Raw genomic sequence first — 26,848 nt, forward strand, 5'->3', positions numbered from 1 at the left:
AGTGCAGTGTCAGAGGTTTAAGTGCTATAAATACACGGCTCCCTTGAAAGTTCCCCTAACTTTCTTTGCATTTAGTCACTTGGAAATTTAAAATAAAGTCTTTAAATTCTTCTTTTTTAGCCCCTCTGGCTGAACACAGCAAATATGGACGGAAACAAAAATTAAAATTAAAAATGTATAAATTTACAAAATACTTTAACTTTCAAATGATGCGTTTGGTAAGTTCTTAGCATTTCTGCTCCTGAAGTGATCAACGCTTACAACTGTGCTGAAGCTTTTGGGACACTTTGTATTTAACAACATCTTATCCACTCGTCACGATAATCCCTTAAAGGTAGGTACTGTCGTTGCCCCCGTTTCAGCAACAGAAACACGGAGGGTCAGTGAGGTGGACAGACTTGCCCGAGGTGACGCAAGGGAACAGCGGAGCGGAGTAAAACTCCACCTGCGGAGAGGTTTGGGAAGGACGTCGCCAGCTCAGGCAACGGCAGTTCTCAGATGACCTGATGAGCAAGTCAGCTTCTAAAACAGCAGGGGATTGTTCCCACAGACCACAGCATGGACAGAGGGTGGATCCGAGGGAAGACTTTCGCAGGAGGAGTGTGCAGGGGTGACCAGATCGGTGAAGGTCAGAATGGAGGGGACACAGTGGAGTATCTGTTCTCCGTCCCTGCCCGCTGCCGTGATGTTTACAGGGACTGGGCGGAGCGCATGGGCCCATCTCATCTGGGGTCTGTGGACCAGATGGCGAAGGAGTGAAGGAGGGAAAAGGTAATCCAAAGGGAGAACTGAGAGCTGCAGGGAGTGGAAACGGATGAGGACTGTGGCACCTGGTGAGACGCACCCGCATGTGGCTGCTCAAATATTAATCAACAATATATTTTAATGACCTACACCACCAGTGAGCTTTGGAAGGGACATGAAGGGCTTCGGACACCCTGAATAATGGCATTGCCATTCCGCGTTTTTATGGTCTCATCTTTGGCCAGAGTTTTAGCAAAACTCCAAACCAACAGCCAGGGAGCTGGGCCCTGGCTTTGACACAAGTCCACAGCTCCCTTCGGGTCGTTTTCATGTCCGTGACTCCTAACAACCCCTCACAGTTTAGCCGGTGGGAGGCCAGCATTCCTGCTGGAGCGTTCTGACGTCTGTGAAGTGGGGTGGCCTGAGGCTTGTGACGAAGGGGAGACCGCTACTCCCCGTGATGGGCACACGGTGAGCAGGACAAACTGGCCCTAGACCCCATCCATGTCTTTGGCTGCTCCTCATCGGGGTTGCCCGACACCAAGGCTCCAAGAAGAGCAGTGAGTCAGTCACAGTCACCACGCTTGCTGTCCTGGCCGTCAGCCGGGAGGGAGTTCAGGTCTGTTCCGTCCCCCCCACCACTGACCTCCTGACGCCACTGAGGGCTGACCTGTCCCAGAAGGGCCAGCAGCCCCGGGCCAGGTGGAAAACCTTGGCCTCCCCCTTGTATACCTGGGGAGACCACCCTCGTTTTATAAAGATGAAAAGGAATGAAACACCAGTTTTCTTAGGCCCATGGTAGTAAGACTGTTGACAAGAGCAGAAACAGGACTTGGGGGTCGTCTCAGAAAGCCATGGGCTCCCCTTGTCCTGAGGGAGAAACAAACAGCAAGCATAGCCAGGGTCCCGAGGAGGAGGAGACACTGTCCAGGGCACACCTGAGGCCTTTCCCCTGCACCTGCCACTGAGGAGACAAACCTCTCAGGAAGCACAGGTCCGTCACCCAGGGTCCCTCGGCTCCTCAGGGGCCACAGGGAGAGAAATGAGCCTGCAGTCCATGAGCCTGACTCCAGAGGCCCCCCTGTGCTCTACGGAGCCCCCTCTCCAAGGCGGCTGTCAGCTCAGGGGGACAGAAAGACCTCAGCCCACCTGGGGGAAAGGGACGCAGTTAGGAGGCTCAGGGAGGACACGCTACGTGGGGCCCCGATGAACAAAGGGCAGGCTGCAGAGCCAGCCGAGCCGGGGTGTGAACCCTGACTCCCCTTTAGCTTCAGATTCTGAAGCAGCAAGACCCTCCTACCCACAGGCTTTGGGGGATCAAAATGCAAACGTGCTTGTGACGTGTCAAATGTTATAGAGTTTCCCTCTCCCCGCCCTTTACAAGGACAGGATCGTTCTTCCAAACACAGCTCAGTATTTATATCCTGCTTCTCAAACCTTCTGGCCTCGGTTTCCGCACCACACAGCCAGGGCGGCTGAGGACAGCAGGCCACTGCACAACTCCAGGGGGCACCGTGCGGACGGGCACCCTGGAGCTGAGCGCAGCTGTGACCTTGCATACGTAGGGACAGGGTGACTATTTCATATGATTTTGTTAGATCGGTTTGCAAAGATTAGCTGTCTTCACAAGTTTTACCCAGAAGTTTTACCACCACCCTCTCAACACGGATCGCCCTGGCAGAGTCTAAACGTCTGTAGTACTTCTTTATCTCAACTCCACAACCAGCAAGAACAATGACAAAAAGTAGACTATTTAAAATACAAGCGGTAATCATTACTTCTAAGACTCTCTCTCTCCTACAAGCCAGTATTTTTCAAACTTGAATGTGTATGTGAATGATTTGGAAAATGGTAAATGCAGATTCTGATTGGTGCAGGAGACCTGGGAGGGGGCAGAAGAGGAGGGGGCACTGAGAGTCTCATTTCTGACATCCTCCACGGGCCTGCTACTGGCAAGGCCAACGTTGCTGTTCCGTGAGGAGCAGGTTTATAACACCCACAGCACCCGGAGTTGGCAAGGGACTGGGCTTTGCTTTTTCTTGGTTGGTTGAGTGCTCGCTGAAAAAGGGTGGGTTATCCAAGGAACACCCAGAGGCCAAATCCAGCCTGCAACCTCTTCTGTAAATAAAGTGTTATTCACTTATTGACATATTGGTGGTGTTTATTTATCGCCAAGAGCTATATTTTAACACCACATTCCCTTTTATTTACATATAGTCTGCGCTGGTTTTGCCTGATAGCCGCAGGGGAGGTTGTGACAAGGCTGTGTGGGCTGCAAAGCTGAAAAGACTTGCGATCTGGTTCTTTAGGGGAAGCTGTCTGACCCTGAACCAGATGACCAAGCAGTTAAAGTGAGACAGGCTTGTGATGAGTGGGAGCGGGGGAGGGAGTGAGAAACAGAGAGAAATACACAGAATGTAGAAGCACACACAGCTCAGCATGACGTGTTTCTGACCCCGGGACCCGGCCATCTCACTCATTTAAGAGACTCAGCTACCGGAAGTCCTTCTCCATAGCATGTGACAGATTTGGCCTCCTCGGGTTTCCATGTTGGTGGAGAAACCAGATAGACACCAGGAAGCCACGGAGAATCCATCTCAGTCCCCATCCCAGGGGCCTGATGCAGGGTGACATCGGGGTGACATCCAAGGTGCTCTAGCACACCCAGCTGGCCCAGGCTGTGTCTGGAGACATAGCCAACCCCCTCTCCTCCCCACAGAGGGACAATTTATCCTGGCACTGGGCCACCTGAGGCCCCAAGCAGAGGATCTTTATGGAGAGTCAGGTCGTAACTGGAACAGTCCCTGGTGGCTGTTGCAGTATTTATTCCTGAAACACATGTGTTATGGCTCTGTAGTGCTCTGAGCCAGGCTCTACCTTCAAGGCCATCTGCTCTGATCCCACATGTGAGTCGCAAGTTCTCCCAACCATGGTTTTGGACAGGTAACTCCAGCCTCTGCTTGAATACTTCTGATGACAAGGAGCTCACTACCACACATTCTTGTGTAACTCTCTTTGCAAGAAAGAACTCACTGAACCGAGTTTACGCCTGCTTCCACGTGGCACCGGTCCACTCTCCTGGGCTGTGTGGCAGACCCGAAGAGAATGTCTCACGTGCGTTCTTGTCACAAAATGCCGATCCCTGCCTCAAAGATGGTCCTGGATAAGTTTCTTTGCCCCGGGAGCCTCTGTTCCCGGGCATTCAAACCGGGGTGGGCCTGACTGAACAGGCAGCAAGTTTGTGATGGTCACTAAGGCAGTGACTGGGGAGCTTTCATGGACACTCCACACCAACCACGTGAGGTGGAAATCAGTTCTCCTCAGTTTAAAAGTAAGGAGACTGAAGCTCAAATGGGTCAACAGCCCTGTTGGTCCCAGGAGGGGAGGGTTTCAAATCCAAGCACACAGATATAAACTTGATGCCCTGTGGGTCTCAGCAATTACCTCCCAGGAAAGTCAGGGATGATATGGGGATAGGGAAACTCTCGGGCCTCCTAGTTCCAGACGTGAAGATTCCAAAATGGGCCCCTGTGGCCTTGAAATAAATCAGGCCCACCCCAAACGCTCTTTGTTGAGAAAACTGAAATGTTTTATCAGCTCCTCCAACAGGAAATCTGATTTCCGTCCTAGTCACCACTTCATCATTTCCTCCCAGCGCTATCGAGATCATGGCTTCAGAGACGGTTACGTGTTTGTCACATTTAATATTACTGTCCCCGTTTTTCACATACGGGAAGCTGCCTGATGCTTGCAGAAAACGCTGGGATCAAAGCGCAGCTGCTTGCCCGTGCGTGCAGGGCCAGGCGCCACATGTCCACCCAGACATCTGTCTGTAGTGGTGGCGGGTGGGGTGTCCTGACCCCCAGGGGACGGGAGCAGGACAAGCAGGACATGATGAGACTGGTCAGCATGGGGGCAGGGGCCTGTGCACCCGCGGACCTGACGCCCCCACATCTCCCTAGCTCCTCCCCCCACCGCCCCTCCGTAAGGCGTCAGCATCTGCCCCCGGAGTTACTTCAGTCCTTCCCCCAGGTCAGGGCCTGCAGCTCCAGGCTCAGCCCTCGGCCTTTGCAAGCCTTCCCCGGCCTTCCTCCCACACAGCTCCCGGGAGTCGTCTTTCTCGGCTGCAAATCTGATCATGTCACAACCCTGCTCCAAACCCTTCCCTGCCTTCCTGGGGTCTCCAGGACGAACTCCAGACTCAGTGACATGTCTCCACAAGGCCTCTCCGCTTCACGCTGGCCCATTCTGAAGCCTCATCCACTGCTGTGGCCCCTGCGGCCTTGGGGTCCCCTACGCAGTCTGGCTCTCTCTAACCTCATGCTTGACTTGAAGATTCCTCTGCCTGGAACCCTCTTCCCTACTCCCCAAAAGGGCGGATGAGAGACAACAAGAGGCAGGTCCTTGTCCTCTTCCCTTGGATCCAGGCAGGCTCTGTGATACCTTGACCAATGGGGTTCAGGGGAAGTCACCCCTTGACAGCTTGTGGCCCCAGGACCTAAGAGCCTAGAAGCCGCCGCCTCCTGTCGGAGCTGTGAGAGAGACAGGAGGGGACAGGGGGTGAGTCCTTGAGGCTACCTAGAGGAGAGACGCTGGTTCCCAACCGTCCCCCACCAAGTCACTAGGCACACGAGGAAAGCCCTCTTGGATCCACAGACCAGACTATCTCCCAGCTGTATACGTATTATCAGATAACCTCAATGAACACCCCATGGCAAAGCCTCACCCAAAGGAGCCCCACCTGAGCCCCTAACTCACAGAACCAGGAGATGCAACAGAATGCCGGTGGTTTGGACCACTGAGTTTTCCCGCCTTACTTACGCAGAACAGAGCATCCAAACTCTCCCTCCCTCCCTTTTGCTGACTAGCCAACATGCATCCTTGAGCTCAGTCACTGCCCATTTCTGGAAGGCCTCTTCTGATGACACATGTCTGTCTCGGGTGCCTCTACGCTGTGTTCCCATAGAAACCCACACCTCTCCCACCGGAATGTGCCTAGTTGCTAGCTTTTCTCTCCCATGACCCTATGAGGTCCCCACTGGTGAGGATCCCATGTCTGTCTGTCTGTCTGTCTCAGCAACATACCTCCAGCGGGGAACACAGCAGTTACTCAATACCTGGGACAACTAAGAGGCCCCTATTTAGCAGTGGGGGATAAGCTAAGGACAGAAAGAACCCTATTCTTAAAATAGCCACAGTAAACTAGGTGAAATGACTCCCTCAAGTCTGTGAGGGAAACAAGCCATAAACTGTGCCCAGCCCTGGGAAGCTGGGTACACACTTATTCCAACAAAAACATGAGTTACCATGCCACCATTCAACATCATTATGCCTCTTCATATGTGTAAAGCAACTCCTATTATGTCATAAGACAGTTGATAATCCCCACCCCAGCCCCCCTCCAGCAAACACTCGCACTCACCTGAATGCCAGACCTGGGTTCTCTGCTCACTCATCCCTTCATGCCTTTGTCTGCTCAAGAAGCATTTATCAAGCGTCTCCTGTATCCCAGATGCTGAGCCCGATGCTGCAGATGTAAAGTCACAAAGCACAAGGTCACAGGGGCCGTGAGAGCCGGAACGGAGCACCCCAGACAGACTCAGAGCTGACCAGGGAAGGCCGCCCCCACAAGGTGACTTGACATGAGTTTCTCAGGAAGAGGAAGTGTTACTGAAAGGAGCAGGGAAGCAGGGAAGAGCTCCAGGTAGAGAAACCCTTGCGTCCTTTGCTCCCGAGTCTCCAAAGATTGTATCGCCCGTGGCAAGTAATTATGAAATTAAAAGCAGCTGGGGACTGGGGCTAACTGGGGTGGGGCGGGACCAGATGCTTCTTAGCGAGAAAGCTAAGAGGCAAAGCCCAGGGCCGGCAGTGATGGCGAAAGACTGAGGCCTGTTAAAGAGGAAAAAAATAAAAAGCTGGAGGCGAAACCCAGAGTTAAGGCTTAATTAAGAAAGCAGGCATTTCAGGTTCACACAAATAAGCAAACAGAATCCCCTTGGCCCCTCCTGATCATCAAAAAGTAATTGCTTTAAAGCTGTGGTTGGCTCTGCTTGGACGATCCTTAACTACATGTTGATAAAAGTAATGACGATACAAGTGAGTGGAGAGCAGGCTGCTCCTTGACAGCCCAGTTCCTAGCTTGTCCTTGGCTGTGTGTCACCTTGGCAGGTCACCATCACCTGCGGGGCCTCTATTTTTCTCGCCATCCCAAAGCGCCAAGGCGTGAACACATGGACCCTGGCTCCCCTCCCGTCTGGGGAGTCTGTGAGCCAGTCTGATGTAGAGCTCTCATGTAGACTCCAGTCCGTTCATCCCACCTCCGTCATTTACTGCCTGTCTGCCCCTGGGCACAGCAGGTTTGGAGAAGCAGAGGTGGGAGGGCCAAATCATCAGTACACAGGCAAGTTAACCTCAGTTCTCCATGGGACAGCTGCTGCCGTCGACCACAGAGCACTGCTCAAACCCATCACTGCCGACAGTGCAGGAGGGCAGAGCAGAACACTTGATACCAAACCCAGGGTCGGCTGCCTGCCGCTCAGAAGTCAATAATTGAGAGACAAGGGCTGGTGGAAGGAAGGCAGGTTTATTCAGCTTGAGAAGATGACAGACTCTCATTGCAAAGACCATCTTAACAACTGGACATGGGTAGGGGTTTCTGTAGGGAAGGAGGAGGAACTAAAAAAAAAACAGAAGAAAATAATCGAAAGGAAGGGGTTGAGGGTTCTCCACTAAGGGGACGACAGGCAAGTCAGCCCAGTCTGTTCAGTTAACGGGTTAAAGGTCAGGAAGTCTACTAGAGCTGGATGTCTGAAGGTCAGCGTCTGCTTCTTTCAAAGTTAGTACCTAGAATTCTTAAGCAAGTTGCTGACTGACTACAGCCACGTATTAGTTAACAGGTCGTCATTTACAGAAATAATGGCAAAAGAAAGGAGGCGTGGGTTACACACTCCTAGAAGCACCCGGTATTTGTGCTCGCGGTCTTGCTGCATGGAGTGCTCTCCCTCCCTGTATTCCTCTTGTCTAACTAATGATCCTCCTCACTCTTCAGACTGTAGCTTGGGGCCTTCTTCCTCCCAGAAGCTGCCCTGGAGGCCCATGTTCAGCGTTGGTTCTCTTGCTACCATCAGAACCTTCAGGATGGATCACAGTCACCTCCCTTTGGTCCCACCATGTCCCCTCCACTCCCAGGACAGGAAACTCAGTGAGGGGCAGAGACTATACATGTTCCCTTCACTGCTGGGTGTCTGGCACTTTGTAGCAACTCCATGACTGTTATTTAAATCATTTTTTGAGACATTCCAGCCCTGCTCCTGCACCACCATGAGCGAAATGCATGACCTTAGAAAGTGCAAACCACTTGTCTTTCCAGCTGCACCTGTAAAATGGGCTCACTTAATGTAGGACACCTGCTTTCTAACATATCCCTGAGAAAGGATACTTCTGAATGCCTTTCACCAATGCTTTCGATCTCTTGGAAGTTTTTACTTTACAATTAGCTTCAAAGTTCTTTTAGACTTAAATGGCTTAGGTTTTTATCCCGTGTCACTCTTGGGCACATATAAAAAGGAGAAATGACAAATGAATGAAATAGGATGAAGTAACTCTAAACCTTGTTCGTGTTCAATCATTATGAGATTCAAAATCATCACAGACGTAATTTTTCAAACAATACAGCTCTGTGTCATCAAGATTACTGGTGATGCAGCATTTCTTAAAATAACCCTTAAGAAAACCAAAAGCCATGTTTACTCAGTGTCTAATCTGGCTTTGCAGTGTCTAGTACTGGTCTACTCTTAATGTTCGCTTCCAGAACATTGCTAAATGCCTCTGATTTACTGACTCTGCCCCCCTTTCTCTACAATCATCTGATTCCTGGAGATTAAAAGAATGCTCTGCTTCTAGAATTTTCTTCCAGGCGGCTGACAACCATTCTGTGAGTTTCGAGGCTTGTATGTGCAGGGACAATAACGAGTACATCATGATGCTGCATGTCCCGTAACATCCATTATGAGGTATAGCCAAACTTTGAGATATTAATAAATGAAAAAATAGGCATCTTGATATTGATGAATTATAGTACTTCATGGGATTGTTCTTAGAATAAAAGCATGACTGTTTTGAAAAGCATTGAGTGTCGTGCCTTGCAAATAGTGGTCAATAAAATCATACTTGTTTGTTTATTTGTTTTTGTCACCTGGAGATGTTACCTCTGATTGTAAGTCTCCTGACTCTGATGATTGGTTGATGGAAGAAAAAGCGGGTTTCAACACACAGGATGAGCATCTGATAGGGAAGGGGAAAATGAGAGGCAAAACAGGCCCTGTGTTTTTAAGCCTTCATCTACAGTGACATGTCATGACTCACGCAAACCAAAAGCAAGACACCTTTGAGAGGTAAAAGAGGTCACGCTCAGTAATTTCACAGGGACCACAAGCAAACAGTGGGACTGCTGCCGGATGAGCTGGGATGTATAATAAATAACTCCCTACGCCCCATCCCATCTTCCAACCGGAAAGCGAGGCTAAAATAAGATGTAAATTTCTCTATGCTCAGACTTGGTGTGGCCTTGTCCCAAACAGGAGGCCATTAGATAACTGATGGGCATGCAGGCACTTTTGGCTCCCATCCCAACAAGGCTTAACCGTAAATTCCAAAATTGGTTAAAACCTGACAGTGCTGTGTTGTGGGAGTGGTTCCCTGCCCCAGCTGTTATTTATGGCGCAGAGAAAAGGAACCGCATCGATGATGGATCTGCTCTTATTGGATAACGATGACAGGCAAAGTGGAAGATCATGGTGAGAGGTTGTGCAGAATTTCAGCAGGATACTTTAAAAACAGAAAATGAATTTTTCACTGGCTCAAATGTACCCCTTTACAGTCTCAGCCTCCATGTATTTATGAGTTTTAGCCCTTGAAATAAAAACCCAGGACAGAATAACAGACAGTCTCTCGATAGCCCTAATTTATCAGACTTAGCAGTTTAAGAAAAATAAATAAAAATAGGAATGCAGCAGTGGAGAAGGGGGAAGGGAGAGAAGGGGAGGGAGAGAGAGAGGGGGGCAAAAGTGGGAATAGGGAACATTGGAAATGGTGCCGCCCAAAAGGTTACTCCATGTCTGTCTTCTTAGCATAATGGCTCTTGGAGAGAGCTTGGCCCAAAGGAAGCCAAGAGTGGCTTTAAAATCACCCACGGTTGGGCCCTGATGGGGGTGAGGTGAGGTGGGGATGAAGGCGGTGGCTCGTCCATGGAACTCCATCTCCCTTTCATACAGGAAGACCTTTGCCTTCACTTCTTCGAATGCATTTATTTATTTGACGACTTGAATTCCCAATCTCCCAAATGCTTTCTTCATTTTCCTGTCTCTTCCCTTGTCTGTTTTCTGTGCCTACACCTGATTTGTATCTGCAAAACTACCTGGATCATCACCTTTCTCTGACACCAAGATGCCACACGGTGAAAAGGACACAGAATTGGGAGACAGACAGACCTGGGTTCAAATCTCATTTCTGACGCCTTTTTTTGTGTGATCTGTGGCAAGTTCCTGCACCTCTCTGAGTCTTGGTTTACCTGTCCATGAAATGGGGTTATCACCAAGCTACCAAGCCCTTCTTTGCATAACTTTCATTCATCACTAGAAATTTCTGCATAACCCTGGGCTGCAGTCCCTCTCTCTAGAGGTTCCCTTATCAATTAGAAACATGGCTCAAATCTCATTACCATTTCTACCTGGGAGAAAACATTATCTGCAACATAAATGTTAGTTTCCTTAATATACAAACATTTCTTAAAAATTAATAAGAGAAGTAGAGCCCAACTAAAATAACAATACAAACTATATAGGAAAAGAACATGAGTAAGAAATTAACAAAAGAAGAAATAAAATAAGCAACAAAAAAAATGAATATCTTTTTTTAAAAAAGAAAGTCATCCAAATTGGTATTTAAGAAATAGAAATTAAATCAATGCCCGTGAATGTTTAAATGGTCAAAAAGAATTATAATACTAAGTGTTGAAAAAGAGCTGTTTGTGGAGCTGTAAGATTGGTATAACTTATCTAGATGGCGGCCAAGAATATCTATCAAAAGTCTTAAATATCTGGAAACCCTTGGACTTTAAAATTTCACTCAAGAAATTTATTTCAGGGGTGTTTTCAAAAGTGCACAAAGATTGATATGTAATAATATTCATTGTATTAAATTACAGAAAATATGGAAACATTCTAAACGTCTGACAACAACAGAAGGATTTTGTAAAGCAGGAAAAAATGTAATTTTTCCCCCACATTTAAAATTAACGATTTTGAGAGAATTGAATAACAGGCAAATGTGCATCAAACAATTACTAGAAGCAAATACAGAGTGGTTATCTCTGGATGGTGGGTTACAGGTGGTTGCTTTCTTTTCTTCACGTATTTCTGCATTTCGAAATCTCTCTTGAAAGGAGGGGAGAGGGGAGAACAGCAGCGGGGAGGAGGAAAGAAAAGGGTGGGCCCTGGCAAGAGAAAGCTCTGTTTCCACCACGTTCTCTGCGGGACGCCAATCCAAACATCAGGATAGGAGCGAGGAGAAGGAATCGGAGGGCCGCCTGGTCTGGCTCCTTGTGTGGGACCGGCTCTATCCTTAACCTCTCTGCGCCGCGGGTTTTCTTCCTCGTCAGATGGCGAGAAAACGCCAGCCCAGCTTACGAGGCAGGTGGCTGTGATGATCAAAGAGGATGCCGCGCGTGGAAGTGCTCATAGAACGGCCGAGAGCTCTACAAGCCCTGGACGGTGTAATTACTGCCTTCGTTCGTGCGGTCGTTCGCTCCCGCTCCTTTCTGCTTGGCTGGAGAGCTGCGTGTCGGCTATGAAGGGCTCTCCAGAGCTCCACACACGCAAAGTGAAGTAATCGCAGCCACCCAGACGCGTTTCATCGGACCGGGCATCGAGGCACGCCCCAGCCGGCTCCGAAGGCTTCCGTGGCCGCGTGCGGGAGCTAGGTGGTTCTCAGGGAACCCACTGGCCCTGGACAACCTGGCGTGGGGTCCCACTTGTCCAGAGCAAGCTGTATGAACTTAGACAACTCACCCCACCTGCCGGAGCCCCATTCATTTCTCTGCCACACAGAGACGGTTAATACTGGCTCTAATTCTATCACGTGATCATTGGGAAGGATGATCAGTTGGTAATTCCTGGTGATCACCAACCCATGCAAATAAATGGACGCAGCATGGAGGGTGCCATGTAATCGGGGCTATCACTTATAAAATGCAAACCCTATGCCATGTAGTTCTTTTCTAATTCAACAAGCAGTTGATGAAATATAGGCTCTGTGAGCAAATGTTTCAGAATCATTGGATTTTAAGTAATAATTATTTTTATAATAAATCATGTACCTTTAAGACTTCTCAAAGACTTCAGTACGCTCTTGTAGGTGTGAGTCTACAAGAGCAGGTTGAATTTCCCTAAGACCTTTAAGCATGGGACCCTGAACCTGGCTTGTGCTCCTTGGCTCAAACCTGGCGAATATTGACTTGGGAGAAATCTAACTGCTAAGGCCCCAACCAGGGTCTAAACTTGCATTGTTGATCCAAAGATGTGGCATCTCATAGCCTTGAAAGAAAATATCACTCTTACCCATTTATTCCTGACAATGTCAACATGCCTTACCCTCTCACCCATTACCGTCTTACTCATTTTGTTTTGAACTCATCAATTCATCTATCCATCCATTCTGTCAACCATCCATCAGTCTATGTCCATTTATACATTCATTCCCATTGAATAGATTGAAAAGCTGAAAATCAGGAAGATGAAGTAATTTGCCTCGGGTTAAGTAAAGCTTAGATTGAAATCTAAATATATGTGTTTCAAATGTTTGCTGTCTTTTCATTGTATCACAGACCCCACCTCCCCATCACTATCACCAGGCCCCATAGCCCAGAGAGTGAGGTCAAATGTAGAAGTAGGATAACAGAAGCCACATTGGGACTGACCTCCAAGAGCTTCAGTCAATCCTAGAGTCACAGAGAGGAATCTAGTGAGGGGAGGGGAGGGCAGACTAGGGTCTCCTCAGTCCTGTGGGTAAGAGCTAAGCCCAAAAGGTAATGATTATCACTCTGCTGTGGAGCCAGTGAGATTTAAGTTTGAATCCACGATCCAAAATGTACCAGTCACACACCCTCACTGAGACTCGGTTTTCTTCTCATTGAAAGGCTAGGAGAACTCAATGAGCTCAGGTGTATAAAGGCCTAACTGAAGCTCTCGGCCAAGTGCTCAGTAAATGGCACCTTGCCCTACCTTATCCCAAGTTGATAGGTTGTAGGTACATACCAGTTCCGTTCATGGAGTCACCATTCACTGAATGCCACCATACGTCAAGGGTGTTTTATGAACAAAAGCCGATTCCTTCCTGGGGGACACCAGAATTTATTTGACCTCATTCACATTTCTACTTTTCTTGGCAACAAGGGTTTAATGTATCAAGAGACTTTCTCTGAAAAATCAGTTGAAACTTCCAAGGCTTGCCTGTGTCTGATGAAAAGATTGTCACTGAACAAGTTCATAAACTCTGAGAAAAGAACCACCAAGTTCTAAGAAATTATACTACTATTACTACCACCACCACCACCACCACCACCACTACTACTACTACTACTACTACTACCAACAACAGCAACAAACCGACTGACCAAAGGCACTTTATATGCTTCCTAATGTTCTCTTTCCTCAAAGCCAGTCCTTATTTAACAGACACCGACTGAGCAGCGTTTCATAGGCAGCCTTAGAGGACCTGCGGATGATTTTCTTTTCTCTCTTTGGTCATGAAAAGAAAAAGAAGAAAGTGGTCCTTGTTAAGGACTGTCGTGTGCTGCAAAGGGCACTGGATACAAGGATTTTAGGAAGAAGCCCCTTCCCTTTTCCATTATTCAAGTTGTATTTTAACAGCTTTCTCTCAGTTCAGGTGTTATTCACAAAAAGAGAGAGGGAGAGAGAGATCTAAGCCTTCTCTCTCAAGCCATGACAGGCCATGTAAACATATAGTCCTGAGATACTTCTTGGATCCTTTCTCAAAAGACAATCTCCAATTAGCATATTCTCCCAGATCCTTGCTTCCATACAGCTCTAGAAAAGCTGACAGAGTGAGTCACTAATGAGCGTGGCAAACATCCTACATGGAGTGCAGCCAAGGCCTGGCAGGAAAAGACTCTGTGATCAATTAGTGATGTCTGCCACCGGCACAGTATGGAGGTGCTAGGTGTGCTCAGTTACATCTTAATGAGTGGACGTCTTAAAAGAGGACTTGGAGGCAGGGGTGGATTCCTGGACTCAATTCTTGGTTTTGGACCTCACATGAAGGTGTTTAACTCAGATCACAAAAGGAATTTTCTGCCCTGACATTCTTTAATCCCACCAACCTACGATCACATGTATACGGAGTCTTTTCACACATGCTCATGAAAGCAGATTGTGTTCCTACACCACAACAACCCCAGCTTCCCTTAAACCAGAGCCCCCCACGCCTTCAGTGATAACCCAGAGTCCTTGCAGGGTTGGGGAGAACAAGAGGGGAGGAGGTTGAGGGATGTGGGGAGAGGAAGCTGCCAAGCGCGCTCCCTGCAGCCGAGCCCCAGCCCCAGCCCCCACCTCTGCTAGGCATCTGTTTCCAATGAAGCTAAGGAAATTCCTGACCCCATTCCTGCATTCTTGCCTCCACAGCGGCCTCTCCCCTTCGTGGGCTCTGGTCCAAGCCCAAAATCCCCACAGGCCTTCTGGGGCCAGGAAGCTGAACGACGCCTGGCGCCCCGACTCCCCTGACAGTGGCCAGGTACCAGTGTTGGTCCTCTGAGGCTGCCTAAAGGTGCCTATGAGGAAAATCCACCCTTGCCAGGTGCTTGAAGTCTGCTGGAGGCGAACCAGACTTTTCATGAGGTGGCTCTTCTATAAATACCTGCTGAGATGCATCCAGAAACTACATGCTACTACCCAACACTGCACAACAGAAGGTAGAAGGACACCTAGAAGTCCTAAGGGGAAGGCATCAGGGTCCTCAGTTGGGGGCATGTGGCATCTGGAGACACTTTGAGTTGTCACGAGTGGAAGGGCCAGTGTTACCGGCCATTATGGCTTACCATCCTATAATGCCCAGGAAGCCCCACCCCCCAGCAACAAAGGATTTTCCAGGCCCAAATGTCAAGAGGTTGAAAAATCTTGGTGTAAGAAAGCATGAGGATTACCAGGCCATCCATCTGGTTTATAGATAGGAAATGGCAGAGCACAGAGGAATGTGGACTTGCTCAGGTGGCATTGTGAGCTAGGGGTAGGGCGAAACCGACGCTCTGGCCCCACTATCCCTCTGGCTGTACACTCAGGGAGGGAGGAAATGCCCTGAGGATAGGCTCTGCCCAGGCTCATGGCAAGAGCTGAAGAGAACAGAACGTAAGAAGGAAATCTTTATGATGCAGTCACCATACCCAACAGCAAAACAGGTCTCGGTGGCTCTCTTGGAACTGGTCAGATTTAGCAATGCTTTGCTTCTTCTTGTTAATTAAAAAGGTGAGCGGAAGGTAAAATGGGGAGGGGATAAGTGTGGAAAGGGAAAGCTGAGACTACATCCCCCATATATGTGCTGTGAGCCACAAAGAAACTCAGACAACCAGTGATTTGGTTTTTCAGTTATTTGCAGAGGAGCTATTTTTTTTTTTTTTTCTCTAGAAAGCAGCTCCTAGGACTGTTTTGAGATGCATCCAGGCAGATCACTGGTTAGTTTCAGGGAGTAAGTACCACTGTCATTCTAGGCCTTTAATGTATTATACAACCTACATCATGAATCAGACAAGTGGAGGGCTGGCCTGCACTCATGATCTTGATTGAGTATTGAAGTCTGAAGGCTGGGTCAGTACAATTTCTTTGTCATCGTGCTTCAAAGTTATTCTAATTACCCACCTGTAGCAGGTGCCTGTGGAAGGCAATGACATAGACGGAGGCATAGACATGAGTCTCTGTCCCAGGAGCTCCATTCAATCAAGACTCTCCATAGTCAGTCTGTCCAAACCAGCCAACTATTTCATGTCCTCCAAGGAAATCCTTTATTACAATTACCCTCAGCCTTACATGCACACATGTGCTTGAAACGCCCATTTCCAAATGGCCCAAAGTGACCTCAAAGTCGGGGTTCATTCTGGAGGGACCCTAAAGCCTGTGGCCTCAAAATCTCTTATGACTGCCAACCAGCACTCACTATTGTCATTCCTATAGTGTATCCAGAAGCCAGATCCATTTTTTAACTCAACATATCTTCTGATTTTAAAATCAATACATATACAGTGATGAATACATTCGTCGTCGTCGGCAGCCGTCCGTCTCGAGAGACGATGGTGTAGCTTCTTAAGAGCTGAAGCTACAGAGCCTGGGCAGGGTGATATGGAGGGTCTGCTGTTGCCCATGCAGCAGACCCCCCCTCTCTTCGCAGCTGAAGGGTCCAAGGGAAAGACGGAGTCAATACAGCTTGGCTTCAGGTGCGCCGCAGGAGTTGCCGGTGTTGACTACAACGTCAAACCGCCTTAGGGACTCCGGCTCCGGATTTTCTGTCGGGGTTTACTCCCTTAGCCTTTCCCCTGAAGAGGTATGCCGCAAGGCAGCGGAGGTTTTTTGGAGTCAGAGTTTTCCTTCTCTGATGTGCCCTGACTGGAAGATCGAACCAGCGACACTTAGCTCGCAGGCCGACGCTCAATCCACTGAGCCAAACCAGCCAGGGTCAGTGATGAATACATACACAAAAGAAAATTAATATCCCCTGAAACAGCCCAACCAGGAAATACCCAGTGTTAATAGTGCGTGTCCTTCTATATTTTTAAATACGTGTATACCTGTATCCATGTCAACCACTGTATAGTGCACACACATAAATATTTGAATTTAGTGCCAATGCATACAGAATTTCATAACCTGCTGTTTTGTCAAATTATATGTCATAAGTTTTTTCCCTGCCATTAAGTCCTTTTCGATATCACCTCTGCATGGCATCCCATCATATCAATCTCCCATAGTTCATTACAGTTATACCTTAAAATTAGATGTAAACAACACTGTAAGTGAAGTGCACATATGTCTTCCTAGGGTGAAATCCTTAAAGAGAAACTACTGGGACACAGTTCCTGTACCATTTTTATGACTTTTTTTGAGACATACCTTGAAATGGACAGGTCAAAATTTTGAAAATATTAGGAACCTATGTTTCAAACATCAAACATGCAGAGATATAAACTCCCACACTGGGAAATGAGTGGAAAAGCTTTTTCTCCCCCAAGATTTGGGAAGTTAAGATTTCATTCTAATCCGAACGCCACTGGTTCTCTACCTGCAATTCAGTGATTGACCACTAGTGGCCACTCTTTGGCTTTGGCCGATGAAGGCAAAACTTACTGGCGTCGTCACAGAACAATACAATATATTGTAAACCCACCAACAATATAACATTCTTTATTCACAACTCTGCTTCTCCCATCAGATTTCAGATCCTCAAGGGAAGGGGCCACATATCTTTAATATCAGAAAAATCTAAAGAGAAGCTAAGTGTCAGCTACGGAGTACACATTTATTTTATGGGTTGGTAAGTTGCCCTAAACATCTAAATAAAATTTACATAGCAAGGGCCACAAGGACCCGGGGAGGTTTTTCTCCATCTAAAAAGGGAAAAGGGGACACTATCTCCAGGGTGGACCTCAGTAACAGCCCTGAACTGAGCACATTCTTCCATTCTCCCAGAGAGAGAATTATGTTTAAATATATTTCTTAGAAGATGATAATTTAAAATACAGGAAAAATAAAAAGATAAAAAGAAGGTAGCTTGTGGTATCTTAGGGTAACCAGCCAAAGGATGACATTTCTTTCCTGGTTTCCAGTATATATTTCTGGGAACAGATTAGGCTGCAAATAGAAGGAAGAGTGTATATCATTCCAGGTCCTAGAACACAGACGGTGAGAAGCAAGTTGGTTCATTCAAAAACAGAGGGTCTGACTTTGAACTGCTTGATGGTGAGTGAACCACCCTTCCCTGCAATGTCTGGCTAAGGCTTCTGTCTATACTGACTGCCAAGGACATTTAAATGTGTGATATTTGATTTGCTGGGTGCAAAGCTCAGATGGGGACTGGAAAATCCATCTGTACTCTTGTAGCTTTTCAAAGGGAAGCAAGGTTATTAACATTTGTGCAGGCTTTGGTATCATACATCAGGCACCAGAGGGTAAGAATTCAACACTCCAATGGGATGGATCCCATTATAAGCTCTTAGAGCAGCGGAGATGATAAATTTTAGCCAGGCCTGCAAGGCCCATGAGGACCATATTCTGTAAGATGGATGAAGTAAGCCCCACGGAAGGAAAGTGACTCACCCAAGATCACTCAGCTAGTGAGAAACTAGCCAAAGCAAACAAATAAACAAAAATACCTGGTCTATTGACTTACAACTCATGTTCTGTCTCTCCTCTCTACTCTATTTTGGTTTTGAATCTCCTTGTGTGTTTCATTTCATGGAAACATACAAATAGATAATAAATTAAAGCAGGCATGGCTGACAAGGAATCATCCAATAGTTTCAGTGGCATGACAGGGGACTTAAAAGATCAATGATATTTGAGACACAGTAGACAGTATTCCAAATGGTGGGAATAGCCTTTGGTCAGGAGACAAGGAATGACAACCCTAGGCAGGATTTTGATTAAAGATATCTCCGAACCTTCTCTTCTCCTCCAGCCCTGGGACAACACCCTCATTTAGACCTTCATATATTTTACATGTATGACTTCAACAGACTGCTGCCTCAGTCAAGGTCCAGAGAGAAAACCAGAAAGCACCCTAAGATTTAAACAGCAGGAACTGAACACAGGAGTTTGGTTATACCACCTCCTATATTCAGTGAGAAACTCCTGGGGCTGGTGTGGCTCCATTGGTTGGAACATTGTCCCATAACTGAAATGTTGTTGGTTCGATTCCCACTCAGGACATATACCTATGTTACGGGTTCAATCCCCAATCTCCAGTCTGGGTTGGGTCCATACAATCCCCGGTCCAGGTGCGTATGGGAGACAACTAATCAATATTTCTCTCTCACATTGATGTTTCTCTCTCTCCCTTCCTCTCTCTCTAAAAGCAAAGAAAAAATGTCCTCAGGTTAGGATTTAAAAAAAAAAAAGAAAGAAAGAAAGAAGAGCTGAGAACCCAAATAGGTGAGGTAGAGATTCACAGCAGTGGGAAGACACCACCTTCCTTAGATTTCAGGGGTAAAGGGATGAAGTGATAAGGTGACATTACTGGGATCTGGAATCGTGTGGGAAGCTGACACCATGGCAGGCCTATTTAGCAAAGAGATAGGGAGAGGGAGAGAGAGAGAGAGAGAGAGAGGGCGAGAGGAAATCCTGGCTTCCCTCTGAAGCTAGGGAGCAGAGATAATGAGAAAGTAAGAGATGAGATTGAGTACTGATAGATTCAAACCCGATCAATGAGATTGAGTGCCAATCAATTCAAACCCGATTCAACTCCTGAATTATTCCGTTGCCTCTCATCTCTCCCTTGCAGACTCTGTCCATCACAACGCTGCCTGAGTGATCAGACAGACAAGTCTGATATTGTCATTCCCTGTTCGAAATTCTTCTTTGGCTTCTATTGCATTCTGGGGAAATGACCCTCCCCTCTAGCACAACATACAAGGTTCATCTCCATCTGGGTGAACTTCAGGCAGATAGATCTAAGCTACTAGTGTTTTTATTCTGAAAAGGCAAATCTGAAAGGAGGAGGCATGTGGTGAGCCCCACCAGGCTGGCAAGTGGTACTGAAGGAGGTGAAGACGCCATTCCAGCTGGAGGTGGGCGATCACATAGGCAGAGAGGAAGAGCGCTGGGTGGGGGCTCAGAGAAGGCTAGAGCTGGGCTTCAAACCATGATTCCAAGGTCCATCAAAGAGAAGATAGATGCACTAGGTCTTAGTAAGAGGAAATTCTACCTTCACATCTCCTATATGAATGTACTGGGTTGCCAAAAAGTTCATTTGTTTTTTGTTTTTTCTTAAGATGGCTCTAGAAGCGCTTAGTTGTCTTTAACCCCATCTGAAACAATTTTGTTAGCTTGTATTGTGACAGCTGCCATATCAGTGCATTTTTTAAAAACTTATTAAAATTGGTGAATTTTTGTGTAGCCATTTTAATATTGAAGATGGAAGAAAATATGCAACATTTTCAGCATTTTGTGCTTTACTATTTCAAGAAAGGTAAAAATGCAATTGAAACACACACACACACACACACAAAGATGTGTGCCGTGTATGGAGAAGGTGCTGTGACTTATCGATGTGTCAAAAGTGGTCTGCAAAGTTTTGTGCTGGAGAGTTCTCACTGGATGACGCTCCACGGTCGGGGAGAAGAGTTGAAGTTGGTAGCAATCAAATCGAGACATTAATTGAGAATGATCAACATTAACCCACTCGAGAGATAGCCAACATACTCCAAATATCCAAATCAATAGTTATTGGTGACAATGAAAAGCATGTCTTTTATTTTCCAGAAAAACCATATGAACTTTTGGGCCAACTTGGTATCAAGCTCCTCCTACGTTCCAGGCATGTGACAGATATAGGGAGAGAGTAACGTTGAAAGTATAACTTAGACCAAAGAATCGGACCCTTGAGGCCCCTCCAGGAGCCTGGACTTCATTCAGGGGGCTGGGGCAGAAAGCCCACTGTCACCCCACTGTGATGGTGAGGCTTTGCCCAGTCAGGGAGGAGGCTGGAACAAGGACCCCACGGTGGCATTGGCTTCTGCCACCCCCACCCTGTCCCCTGCAGCAGGGCCTCTGCCAGCCCCGACCAGGCTCACACCCCTGCACCACGAGCTGTACCTCCTGCTCTTCTGAGGCAGAAAACTCAATAAACTCATTTTTTCACAGAAAGAGTATGTCTTCAGGAAGACCTTGGGGAGCATGTCTGCAAAGTTTAATTTTTGTTGAAGGATCAAGTAGGCAAAGAGTATGGAAGGAAGGGGAGTGTGAGGAGGAACCGAAGGAGGTGGCATCTGTTTGCGGAGAAACTGACACACAGCAGGATGTTTAGGTGCATAATCTCATCGGGTGCTTGCAACAGCCTTCTGACAGGAAGGGGTGACGAGGGCAGGAGTGGAACTTGGAAGGAATCAGAGCGATCCTGATTCAGTCAACAAAGAGCTGTCAAGTGACCTGGGTGCCAGGCCTCAAGCCAGGTGCTAGGGACCCAGCACGGGACATGACGTTGTCCCTTTCCACAAAGATCTCTCAGCCTTGTGTCGGCGACAGACACAATGACAGGCCTTCACAGCCCTTTTCCTTTTCCCATGTGTTAACCCTCTCTCCTGTTGCTGCCCTACCACCTCCAGGCTCCAAGAGCTTTCACCTCTCAGGAAATTTACCAAATATCCCTAAGTATAGGGCAGATATTTCTTTTCCATTTTCATTATGTTTTTTTTAAAAAAATCTGACTGTGTCTTACAATGGATACAGGACTTTAATATAGTTGAGTTTTTCTTAAAAAAGCATAGAGTGTTATTCAATCAATGATGTGGATCGATAGAGTCTTAAATCTGAGTAAGCATGGAAAATGTTTATAATCAAGATATTAATACCACTCCTTTGGGAGGCATTATGGAGCATGTGTGGGGCTTGGGGCAGGTGATGGGGAATGAAATTTACATCCCCTCTGTCTGATCCATGGAGGCACGACCATTTCGCAAACATGACCTTAGCCACTGTCCCATGTGAGTCCATTAATGTCACCATGCAAAGTAAGCAAAAAAGGAAATCTGCTCCTTCGTGTTACTTAATATGAAGATGCGACTCTTGGAGGCAGAAGAGTGTAGACCAGTCCATAAAGGAGTCTCTGACCCCCGGCTTAGCTGGGGAGAACGCAGATGCACGTGGGGAGCCGCGTCAGTGCCTCTCAGCAAGGAACCGTCACAAACTGCCCTGTTTTCATCCGTGAGGCCACCATCACGCCAGCCAACACTGCAACTGCTTCCTTGCTTGCACCGAAACTGGCTCCCATGGAACTGACACCAAGTTCCCTGGAGGCTGAAGACTGGGAACAGTACAGAGGGTTTTAAAGGCTGCAAACTACATCCCCGTTGCCCTCTGGAGTGGTTCTAAATGAAGCACTTTGGAAGGGTTTTTAGATGAGATTTGCAAAAGGTGACCTAGGAGGCTGGATGCGTGTTTGGGAATGAGGTGGCTTCAGAACCACACGGGGTCAATGAGACAGTGCAGCCCGTCACCCAAGGGAGAGGAGCAGGTGAGACCAGAGCTGCGGGGCTCATGGCACACGCCTCCTTCTCTCCTCTTCCAAAGGAGACAAGAGAAAATGTGATTTAAAAGAAACATTTTTTTCAGCTCTGGTGATCTCCAGGGGTCGTTTGTTTTGATGAGATTTCAGGCCTGATTTTCAGGGATAAGGAGGTGCCAGCTGTTTGTAAAAGCTCCTAAAACAGCATGACCTCTGGCCCTGAGGATATTTATCTTTTATTTATACAGAGCACTTTTAAAAGCCTCTTACTGTAACAAAGATGTAACTGAGAGGCGCATGTGAAAGGCAACCCAATGTTTTCAGAGCCTGCTTGTAAAGAAAATAGGTTTGCGGTATTATAAATCAAGGAAGTGGAGGGTAGGTGAGAAGGTTCCGGTCATCCACTTGAGTACACGCTGAAGGTGGCACTGTTAGGTAGGAGGAGACAGATCTGAGCACTAGACACTGTCACTGGGGAATGAACAGCCCAGAGAAGGAAACGGATCTGTAACAATACACACTTCAGTCTCGAGTGACACAAGATAGGATAAAGGAACCACGACACACAGAAAAGAGGAGCACCTACTTCCCTGATGGAATCAATGAAGGCTTCCCGGAGGAGGTGGCTTGAGTTTGGTCTACAAAAAGGATGTGTTCTTAACCTAGCGTCCATTCTAATGCTTTGGCTCTCTATAGCTGTGCAACACGTTACTGTGAAATTTGGTGGCATGAAGTGAAAATAAGCATTGATTATCTCACACAGTGTCCACAAGGCAGGGATTCGGTGGGGGGGGGGGTGCCACTTTGCCAATTGATTCTGGTTCAGGGACTCTGATTATAGTCAGGAATTGGGCTGGGCTATGGTTGTCTGAAGACTTGACTGAGTCTAGAGGCTCCGCTTCCCAAGCAGGTCGCTCACATGGCTGGCTATTTGGAGCTGGGTATTGCAGGCCTCAGTTCCTTCCCACGCGGTCCCCTCCAACAGGCTGCTTGAGTGTCCTCACCGCACAGTGCTGTCTTCCCCAGAATTAGTGATCCAAGAAAGAGCTAAGCAGAAACCACAATCTCTTTTGGGATTTCGCCTCTTCGAAAGTTAGTCTCCATCACATCCATGATTCCCTACTGACTGCACAGGTCAGCCCTACGCAGTGTGGGCAGGAATAGGCAAGGGCGTGCACACCTGGAGCCATATTGGAGGCTGGCTACCACGACGAACGATGGAGCCTAAGACAGTGGCAGTTTGTTATTATTCCGTTCCGTCTGTATTGATTGAGGGTGGTAGTAATGGAAGAAGTTTGTTCACTGGTTAGTGAACATCAGACTTTCAAATCTTTCAAATCACACATGCTTGGCTTCAGATCTGGGCCCCATCACTTAGGGCTACGTGGCTTCTCTGCTGGCTGAGGGATGATGCAAACTAGAAAAGCCACAGCACACACAGAGATGGAAGCCAGATGTTGAAAGGAGTCTAGCCATACTCAGCAGTCCTGAATCACCCTCCTGTGGACAATTATATGAGCAAGAAGTGAGCTGCTCCTGTGTTTAAGGCCTTGTGTATTAGGGTCTCCTCATTCTAAGAGCCTCAGCTGTATCCTAACACAGGAGTTGGTTCAGAAACTTTAACCTCTGAATCTAGTTTTCCCCATCTGTAAAGCAGAGATAGAAAAATAAACCTCATATTTTTCCTGTGAAGAAAAATGAACTAAGGCATGGAAATGTTTGTCCAGTGTCTGGCCACGAATTCACACACTCATCATTGTCACTCTCAACCTGTTTGAATTTATGATCAGTGTCAACATGCTGGATGAAACGGAAGCAGCAAATTCAGCCCACGTGCGTGTCCCTCCATGAATAGTGTTGCTCCCGGGGACTTACAACAGTTTGCTTTGGAGACCCCTTGAATGGAAACTTGTGAAATTCAAATCAACAAGGGAGTGGTTCCAGACAGAGATCATCCAGTGGCTGGTTTGGGGCTAAGCCCGCCATGATCACCATGACCTCTCTAGTCCTCAGTTTCCAACTCTGGAAAATGAAAGGGGGGGAAAGAAGCAAGAGAAAGAAGAGGAAAGGAGGAAGGAAGAGTGGAAAGAAGGGAAAAAAGAGTCAGTGTTTCTGAAACCCCAAGGGCTCCAGAAGGCAACCACGGTAGTTCTGCTATTTCCTGTGTTATGAAATCAGCTCCACATAGCATTTTGCTGAGGAAAGTGTTTTACTCTATAAACAAGCATGCAAACCACAGGATAGACAAGCCGATGTACCAGGCACCGTCTGGCTCTAGGAATCTTCTGTAATCCAGTTGGCAGACGCTTCACCTCTGGCAGTAATTCCTGCTTCGAATCAAAGAATCCCCCTACTTCTCATACTCTCTGGGACGCGCCATTGGTCCCAAACGAAATTAACAAAAGACAGTTGGCGTTGGACACAAGTCCACCGAGGACTTCCTTCCTTCTGCTGGACCTAGGCAGCCCAGCCGGTCCGAGGCACGCCTGAGCCGCACCAGGCAGTGAAGCATCCTCCAGCTCACGTATGTTCCAAGACAGGCCCAGGTCCTCCTTTCAGATGCAACAGCAATCAATGTAAATAAAGAATTAAAATGAGGAAGTGAATTGGAACGCTGAAATGTCATCTCTGCCTAACGCCCTGGGCCTGAAATGATCAAAACTGTCATCTTATTTTCTCCTCTTTCAAAATGACTCCTCTTCATTTTAATTTCCCCACTGAAGTGTCTCTGGCCAACTCATCAAATTTTCTATCAAAATCACCCGCAGAAATAATTCGTGTGAATTGCCACCAAAGAATGGGCTGCCAAGATGAGCCCCATCATAGTGAAAAGAAAATAATAAAGCAAAACCAAAAAAGCCAAATAAACAGCAACAATAAAACACCCTTCCCCGCCCCTGGCCCCCAACCACATGAATATAATAGTTGGAATAGTGAGGGAGGTCCCTGGTGTGATGTCTCTGAAATCCTACACCTGTGGGCTGAATCCTTGGCTTCCCTCCTGATGGTTAGTGACATGCCCACCGCCTCAAGTGACATTTCTCACAGGAGCTTTGCCTTGGCGGACTGGGGTCTGATGAGCCTCTGTGTGTCCTCTGGACCTTCTTCTGCAGGTAGAATCTGGTTTACGAATGAACACCTGGGGCAGCTTTGGATGCATCTGCAAGTCCCAGAGGGCAGGAAGACAGAAAGGAAGGATGGAATAAAAAACAGAGTTGAGTCTGCTAATGTCATTTCAGTAATGACAACACATGCAGGGTCACACATGTCTGGTCAATTGAATATATAGACATATGTAGATGTCAGGGGAGAGAGACATGAGCACAGAAGGCTCAGTGCCCAGTGGACTATGTATGGGTTTCAAGGAAGAGTCCTGGCTGGGTTTCCAGTGATTTCTAGATACACAGTGAGTAGGTGAATGAGCTTGGGCCAATGATAACTTCTCTGAGCCTCAATTTCTTCATCTGTAAAACAGAACTTATAATGCCCACATCCAGAATACAATAGGATTGACCTCTTTTGCTCCTTTCTGGAGCAGCACGAGGTATTGAATAAAAACAAAACAAAACAAGATATTGAGGTAAGAAGCCCAGGCCACGGTAACTCCGCGCTGAAGTGCTGGTCTCCGCATCCCTGGCGTGGAGCTCTTCCCTGCTGTGGCTCTCAGGCATGCTCAGCAGCTGGGAATCAGCTGAGAAGAACGTCAGGGACAACTGAAGAACTGGTGTGTCTCAGTTATGACCACATCGGGATCTGTGTTACGGCAATGAGAAAGGTCCACTCACTCTGTGCTGATACCCAAAGGTGTCACACAATGCCTGGACATGCAGGCAGTCCATAAAGGCCTATAGAACTCATTAGATTATGCTGTTATTTGTAAACTTGATCTTTCTTTAAATTTTTTTATTCCTCAGCTGATATCTTTTCGTTGCTTTTAGAGAGAGAGAGGGAGGGAGAGAGAGAACATCCATGCAAGTGAGAAGCACTGATCGGTTGTCTCCCGTACAAGCCCAGACTGGGGATCGTATGTGGACCAGGGATCAAACCCGCAACCTAGGTGTGTGCTCCGACCGGGAATCAAACCCACAACCTTTCGGTTATAGGACAACACTCCAACAAACTGAGCCACACCAGCCAGGGCTGTAAATTTGATATTTACATAGAATTTTTTGCTTATGTATGAAGTGCTCCAATTCAGTCAAAAAGGATTTATCTTGCATTTACTTTGTACAGGCATTGGGTAGGGATTTGGGAGGAATAGAGATGAACCAGTCAGGGACCCTGACCTCAAAAGGCTCACCGTCTAGGGAGGAAAACATGTCTATAAAAATGAAGTCCTCTTACAATGGCTTAATATTATACAGGGTGTGGCAAAAGGCAGTTCACAGTTATCCATTTGAAAAATAATAAGTCATTAATAAATAATAATACAAGAAAACACTCTGTGCTTCAGATACTCACAACTGTAACCCTACTTTTGCCCCGCCCTGTATTGTAAGTGGGAACAGCAGAGACAGAAATAACTGTACTTGGAACAACAGAGAGGGCCCTCCAGGGACCGCACCCTTTGGAAAACTGGGGGAGTGAGAGAGAGGAGGGTGCCTGGGAAAAGCCATCCAGCCAGAGGAACAGAGGATGCAAAGAAAGGGAGGTAAGAACTTGCCTGGCCCACGTGGGGAACAGCCAGGAACTCAGAGAGGCTGCCTTGGGCACTGGGAGAAGCAGACAAGATCAGAGAGCTGGCCGGGTCGGGGTGAACGAAGGCCCCCAGGGGCCGGGTCAGTAGGAGAAGCCAGCGGAGCCGGCACCTTTCACTGCCTCCCAACCG

At 47.4% G+C, this 26,848-nt stretch overlaps 1 long non-coding RNA gene across 2 annotated transcripts in view; it reads right to left on the minus strand.

Moving 5' to 3' along the window:
* The window catches only part of LOC149994037 (uncharacterized), a 425,899-nt gene that overhangs the window by 48,892 nt on the left and 350,159 nt on the right, over window positions 1-26,848 (minus strand). For both annotated transcript variants that reach the window (XR_016507780.1, XR_016507781.1), the window contains one exon: window positions 6,167-6,271. This is a non-coding gene — a long non-coding RNA (uncharacterized LOC149994037). The remainder of the gene's footprint in view (window positions 1-6,166; window positions 6,272-26,848) is intronic.

This window comes from Furipterus horrens, unplaced genomic scaffold (assembly GCF_987537825.1).
Source record: "Furipterus horrens unplaced genomic scaffold, mFurHor1.1.pri manual_scaffold_13, whole genome shotgun sequence".
Taxonomy (NCBI): domain Eukaryota; kingdom Metazoa; phylum Chordata; class Mammalia; order Chiroptera; family Furipteridae; genus Furipterus; species Furipterus horrens.